The sequence below is a fragment of the Atractosteus spatula genome, unplaced genomic scaffold (assembly GCF_055471065.1).
Source record: "Atractosteus spatula isolate fAtrSpa1 unplaced genomic scaffold, fAtrSpa1.hap1 Scaffold_139, whole genome shotgun sequence".
NCBI classification, from domain to species: domain Eukaryota; kingdom Metazoa; phylum Chordata; class Actinopteri; order Semionotiformes; family Lepisosteidae; genus Atractosteus; species Atractosteus spatula.
In genome coordinates, this window is record NW_028296696.1 from 49970 (window position 1) to 57409 (window position 7440).

The window sequence follows — 7440 nt, forward strand, 5'->3', positions numbered from 1 at the left end:
CACGTCTGAAGACCTCTGGATTTCCTGAATCTGACATAAAATTAGTTCAAATCATTTGGTAGTTAACAGAACTAAATGCTTTAGAGGTACATTTAAAACAGCAGAGCAACACCATAGCACTTCGAGTGTGCCTGAATTTAATTTTATAAACCCGGTGGTACACCAGGACGTGCATTGAAGTGAAAGCAGGAAGCGCTGCGATATGCACTGTGCAGATCCCGCCACACTAAGAGGTGATAGGGTCTGTTCGATGCACAAAGAACGCTTTGAAAAGCGTCCAAAGCAAGTCATTCCGAGTTGGTCGTTTGTGTTTTCCGTTCAGACGCGAAATGCACGCATGGAAGCATGGAAGCCCTGCGACATGGTGAGGGGGTCTGTTCGATGCACAAAGAACGCTTTGAGGGGGTCTACAAGTCATTCCGAGTTGGTCGTTTGTGTTTTCTGTTCAGACGCGAAATGCTGAAATGATCTCTCGGCTCCTCGGTTGTCATTTCTGCTCCGTAAAGAAATCACAGCACGCGTCGGCTTCCAGCACGGTGGGTCGGGACACGATGCCGGGGGTCGGAGAGAGCGATGTCTTCCTCGTTAGTATAGTGGTGATTATCCCCACCTGTCACGCGGGAGACTGGGGTACATCAGGACGCGCATTGGAGTGAAAGCAGGATGCGCTACGACATGCACTGTGTAGATCCCGCCACACTAAGAGGTGAGTGGGTCTGTTCGATCACAGCGCTAGGCGAATCCCCAATCCCCCTTTGTGCGTGGCGACAGAAGAAGCCGCACTGTTTCGAACCAGGGAACTTTCGCGTGTGAGGCAAACGTGATAACCACTACACTACGGAAACGGTGGCAAACCCTGCCCAGCGGCTCAGAGCTGAGCCTGTCATGGACGGAGCAGGAAAGGCGGCGCCACATTCTACAGCCCTCTCCACGCAATCGACGAAATCGGGCCACTGAAGTGGAGAAAATCGCCTCTCCATAAAGTGCAAATATCATCTTGGAGAGTATAAATCCTATTGCCAAAGGTCAGCCCTGTCTACCAGAGTAACCCTCCCACCTCCTGCAGCGATGATCAGCTCGTCTCACACGCGAGAAGTCTTCGGTTGGAAACAAGCGCCCCCTCTTCTCGCGCGTTTTGCACGTTCGAGAGCTTTTAATGCGGTTCCTTCGTACACGGTGCTGATCTTTTGGAAAGCAGGAGGCAAAACTGACACGTTCCCATACCGGGAGTCAAACCCGGGCCGCCTGGGTGAAAACCAGGAATCCTAAACGCTAGACCATATGGGAGCACACAACCCCGCTGTTCCGGGCATCATGCAAGCAAACTACATAAATATGAGAAAACACGCAAGAGAGTTGTCACTCAGAGTGTCGAAGGGTCGATGTATACTGGGGCTCAGTTGAAATGCAACGTCAGGACTTTGCCGAATTAGGTAACACGAAGAGAGCACAGCCTTTTCCACCCTGCCGTGTGTGTCTCGGTAACTCGCCGTGATCGTATAGTGGTCAGTACTTTGCGTTGTGGCCGCAACAACCCCGGTTCGAATCCGGGTCACGGCAGAATAGGGGCGTCTGCTTTTACTACTTGCGCGAATGAAGGCAAAAAAAAGCCAATCGATGTGAACGAACGGCGCTTTACAGAGGAGTACTGCCTGACTGGATCGTTGATGAACGACAGAGGCCACTCCGACCTCTTCTCGGTTTTCTTCAACGACTTACTAAGGATCTTCTTCACATTCGCCCATGCAGGGGAAGCCAGTTACACCAAAGCAAACGCAGGAAAGTGCATTTCAAGCAGAGACCAGGAGGGACTTGTTTACACCGAGAGTGGTCGGAGAATGGAACAATGCGCCCAGCCCTGTTGCTGGAGCCGATTCTTGATGAGATCTTGGGCTCACTAAGAGGCCCCCACTGGATGCTAATCTTTCTGTTGTTCTTGCAGGTCCTGCGCTGCTTTTGAGCCGACAGAGCTCGTCCTGGTCTGTCGGCACAGCCCAATTGCAAATGATCGGCTCCGCGTAGAGAAGGAACGTGTGTTTGGTACAAGAGTGCATGAAGGGACCGGAAATACATTGGGAACAAATGACCGGTCGCTCAAGACCTCTGTGAAGTACAGGAGCGTGCAACAAGAGGCTGTTTCCGCCCGGTCTCGAACCGGGGACCTTTCGTGTGTTAGGCGAACGTGATAGCCGCTACACTACAGAAACCTGGGGGGACCGCTGCTGGTGTCTCGCTTGCGTTTCGGGCTGAGAAAGGGACGCGTCACTTTAGGCAGGGGGCGCTGGAGAGAGGAACAAAGGGCGCGATGAAACAAAATGCCGAAACCCAGGATCGAACCAGGGACCTTTAGATCTTCAGTCTAACGCTCTCCCAACTGAGCCTTTTTGGCGGTGCGCAAAGCACACAGCCACCTGCTCCAGCCTTCCTGTGTTGCGGCATGAGCGCACCAAGAGGAGCGGGAGAGTGTTACAGGAACGTCACTCAGAAGGAAAGCCACCCAGCTGCGCCCTCTGAGCTCTGTCCAGCGCATCTTCCTCGCATGGACTCCTGCCTGCGACAGGCAGGAAACAATTAGCAAGAACAGAACAGCACCCCATGGGTGTCTCATGACCACACCTTAGGTTGTGACACGTGCAGGTGTGAGGGGTTGCCGGGCTACTCTGGAGCAAAACTTGGGCGGAGGGGCGGCGGGAAAGCAGACAAAGAGGTGACACCTCAAGGTCTGCACGATCACAGCTCTCCGCCGCCCCAGGCTTCCGCTCGATAAGCTACTGGACACACCCGCCCCTCCTCACACAGACCGTGGAAAAGCCCCCGAGTGGGAGGGCTCTCTCTTCCTCCCAGGAGCTCTTGGACACGACGCACAGACAGAGCGCGGGGAGCCGCCGCCTGCAAACACGGCTCCAGGCAGGACTCCACTCCACTCCGCAGGAGCCGCAGAGCAGAGGAGATGGGGGCAGCTTAGCTCCTGTGCAGAGACCTGAGCTGTTGTTGCTGCGGACGCTGTCTTTTCTGTTCTCGGGGTAGGAGTGAATGTTGAGTTGCCCTTTGAAATGAAGCAGAGCACTTCAACGGCACGGGTGTGTGTGTGTGGGTGCGCCCTGGTGATTCTGGGAGACAGATCGAACCTGGGCTAAAAGAGAGGGTGTTTAGCCCTCTTCCATTTGCTAGTTCAGAGTTGTACAACCCATTTGTATCTGCTAGGCGGCGCAGTCGTCGTGCACAAAGATCGCTTTGAAAAGCGTCCAAAGCAAGTCATTCCGAGTTGGTCGTTTGTGTTTTCCGTTCAGACGCGAAATGCTGAAATGAACTCTTGGCTCCTCGGTTGTCATTTCTGCTCCGTAAAGGAATCACAGCACGCGTCGCCTTCCAGCACGCTGGGTCGGGACACGATGCCGGGGATCGGCGAGTGCAATGTCTTCCTCGTTAGTATAGTGGCAAGTATCCCCGCCTGTCACGCGGGAGACCGGGGTTCGATTCCCCGACGGGGAGTAGGAAGCTTTTATTTTACCTCCTTAGAGAAAGGACTGCCTTTCACTTCTCTGTTTTCTTTCACAGCGTCGTGCACCTTTTCATTGCTCTCGCTTTCAGAGCCTCCGCACGGCACACGACTCGACATCAGGAAGCACATTGAAGTGAAAGCAGGAAGCCCTGCGACATGCACTGTGCAGATCCCACCACACTTAGAGGTAAGTGGGTCTGTTCGACGCACAAAGTACGCTTTGATAAGCGTCAAAGGCAAGTCATTCCGAGTTGGTCGTTTGTGTTTTCCGTTCAGACGCGAAATGCTGAAATGATCTCTCGGCTCCTCGGTTGTCATTCTGCTCCGTAAAGAAATCACAGCACGCGTCGGCTTCCAGCACGGTGGGTCGGGACACGATGCCGGGGGTCGGAGAGAGCGATGTCTTCCTCGTTAGTATAGTGGTGATTATCCCCACCTGTCACGCGGGAGACCGGGGTACATCAGGACGTGTATTGACGTGAAAGCAGGATGCGCTGCCACATGCACTGTGCAGATCCCGCCACACTAAGAGGTGAGTGGGTCTGTTCGATCACAGCTCTAGGCGAATCCCCAATCCCCTTTTGTGCGTGGCGACAAAAGAAGCCGCTCTGTTTCCACCGAGTTTCAAACTAGGGACCTTGCACGTGGGAGGCGGAAGTGATAACCACTACACTACGGAAACGGTGGGAAACTGTGCCCAGCGGCCCAGCGCTGAGTTTCGCCAATGCGATTCAGCTGCTTCCAGTGCCTTTATTAAAGTGCGCTGATGGACCGTGCTCTCTCTCCAGAGACCAGCACGCCTGTCATGGACGGAGCAGGAAAGGCGGCGCCACATTCTACAGCCCTCTCCACGCAATCGACGAAATCGGGCTACAGAAGTGGAGAATTCTACAAGGCAGCGCCACATTCTACACATTCTATTGGGCCCGATTTTCTCGGTTCGAAACCGGGCGGAAGCAGGCCCGTTTCGTTTTTTGCCACGCACACTGTTTGCGGATTTGCCTAGCGCTGTGATCGAACAGACCCACTCACCCCTTAGTGTGGTGGGATCTGCACAGTGGATGTCGCAGCACATCCTGCTTTCACTTTAATGCGTGTCCTGATGTACCCCGGTCTCCCGCGTGACAGGTGGGGATACTCGCCACTATACTAACGAGGAAGACACCGCTCTCTGCTTAGTGAGCAAAACACTTACTTGGAGCATTGTGGGTGCTGTGGTTTAAATGCTATTGGTTTGTGAACAGAATACCCCTATCCCAGTGCATTGTGCCACATTAAATAAACGCACGAGAAAAAGAGATTCAGAACGCAAAGCTGTGTCAGTGTTCTGTGTAAAAAATCGGTTTGAACATCATGGGAGCTGTTTTTAATAAGCTGTTGAGTAAAGAATATTTTAATCTTCCTGCTGTCAGTAGTATTGTGCATATAGTTGACTCTTACCTTAATGAAAACAGGACGTAAAGGAAGGGTTTCAGAATTCAGACAAAGCTTTATTCCCGTGCTTACAGTCTGAGTAATTGGAGACTGCACTATTCTGTTGCCTATGGTCATATACGGGTTTTTCGCATGAAGCCGTATTGAACAGTATTTCTCGCGGTGTGAACTTGTGTATACAGCGGTCCCCCGAGTTCCAGTTAGTGCGTAATTACGCATCGATGAAAAACCGAAGGTTTAAAAAAGGATAATTAGCTCACTGATACTTTGATGTAGAGGCTGTGGAAATATCCACATGTCGTGGTCATTAAAATGCATTTGGTTTGAAGGCGTTCTGTGCTTCCGTTGCGAAGATATGGACAAAAGAATATTCGTGCTTGGTCAAAAAAATGTCATATAAACGAAAAAGTAAAGGCTTAGAAAGCATTCACAATGTATTTTATACACAAAGCAAGTATTCTCGCGATTCTAAGAGGTTTCGTGTAAAATCGTTTTCGAACTTTAAGCTAACTTTACCCCGGTCTATATTTAGCGTTCGGTAGGGATAACACTGCTGATATTGATTGAGTAAAAATCTGCGATGTATTGACACCTTTATCTGAAGCGAGAAGTCCTCGAACGCCGCTTATGAAGTCTTGGGATTCATACCAAGAAATACTTTTTGTTTTCCCTCCCAAAATGCTGCTATTGCATTACACATTATATGAACATTACCAGTTTTGGTAGCTTCTGGGTGCGATTTTCCAAAACTGAAACTAATTACAAAATTATTTGAGATGAACCATGTCCAAAAATTGTAAATCATGACTAATATTAATATCAACTGAAATTACTACAGAAAAAAAGATTTAACCGAGACATTCATAAGGCTATGCAAGCCTTAAAAGTAGAACAATTAATTTAATATAACTTTTATTTTTTTAGAAATGGGCTCATACAGCTGAAGACTCTCCGCTAGAGTACGTGAATAACAGTTTAACCCAGAATGTTTGTAATTGTGATTTTGTTCAAATGCAATAAATCGTCTATCAACAGTAAGAAATTATTAAGAAAGTAAGAAATTGTTTTATTTCATAAACTGTAAGACGTGAAGAGAGTTTACAGTTCGTATCCTTCGTTTTGTGTTTTAACTTAAGCGTTCAGGATCCAAGCCCGTGTGCGGACGGTTGTGTTTCTTGAATCTCTTCGACTAAAGTCGTTGTTTAGTCTTCAGTTTTTTCTCGAGTTGTACCATGGATATTTTATACGATTCAGCTTTCAGCTCAGTGCGGAGTGCAGAAGGAGGACTCACTCGCTGAACGATCTCTCAAGAAATCCCGGGTAAGATTCAACAGGTGGTTTCTTCAACAGCCACGACAAGTCTGACTTTCTCTGAATTTCCTGAATATACTGTAACATTAAATTAGTTCAAATAATTTGGTAGTTAACACAACTAAATGCTTTGGAGGTATATTTAAAACAGCAGAGGAAGACTTTAGGCACTTCGAGTATGCATTAAATTAATTGTGAAAACCTGGATCTATATGAACAACAGTTCTCTTGTTCATAATATCTTTTTATATTTGTTAATTGAATATATCAATTGAGTATATCTATTATATTTTTGAATGGGATGGGACTGTACACTGGTGGTTCCCAGGGGAAAACAGGGTTATTGAGCCATTGGACATTCAGAGATTATATGTTGTGTGGGCCAATGTAACCGTGTGCGAAAGTTAAAAAATCCCCTTAGATGATCAAAGAATAAGTTGGGTGGGTGAATGTAATTGTGCTCTAACAATCCTCTTAGATGAAGCGCTACAGATGCAGCCCCTGAAAGTGTATTCGACTTACCTGTATAGTACTGCTGACACAAATGTAGCCTCTACATCAGACAGAAAAGGCAATGTGTTTGCTTAATTGTGTGAAGGATCTCCTCGTGAATCTGTCTCATTCATCAATTGAAATAGAAGCCATTAGAATATGATACATGTTCACCCTCAACCCCGGAGCTGCTGGACGAGCTTGTTTCAGCTCAGTGAAGTTGGCCCCCTACAAACAGCAAAAACGATGAAACCCACCTTGGTCTTTAGTGCTGTGTTTGTGCCGTTGAAAGTAGCATTTCTGCTACATTAATAATATTTTCTTGGAATAGAGAAGTTGTCAATTTTAAAACATATTTGAATCGAAATGTGGTTTTGAGTTAGATATTGGCGTGTTCATGTAATTAGTCTGTGTTTGTCATTACTATATATATATATTGCCATGTTACTAGAACTTGTAGCTGAAGTTTACTAGTTGTGTTTTTATGATGATTAGCCATATGTTGATAACAATATTGTATATAATGTATAATTTGAACTACATATTTTCCTGGTGTGAATAATTGTATATTTTCAGAATAAATTTCTAAACCAAATCATTGGCTTGATTTACTAGTTTCTACCCCTATAACATCTATCTTTGATGTATAATAGACCTTTAACCATATATGTATAATAGTCCTCTAAAGTTATCCGTATAAT

The 7440-nt window shown here is 47.4% G+C and overlaps 1 non-coding gene across 1 annotated transcript; it reads left to right on the forward strand.

Moving 5' to 3' along the window:
• The first annotated feature begins 3420 nt into the window (after positions 1–3420).
• trnad-guc (transfer RNA aspartic acid (anticodon GUC)) lies at positions 3421–3492 on the forward strand. Its single transcript has one exon. It is a non-coding gene; the product is annotated as a tRNA-Asp (tRNA).
• Positions 3493–7440: the final 3948 nt, after the last annotated feature.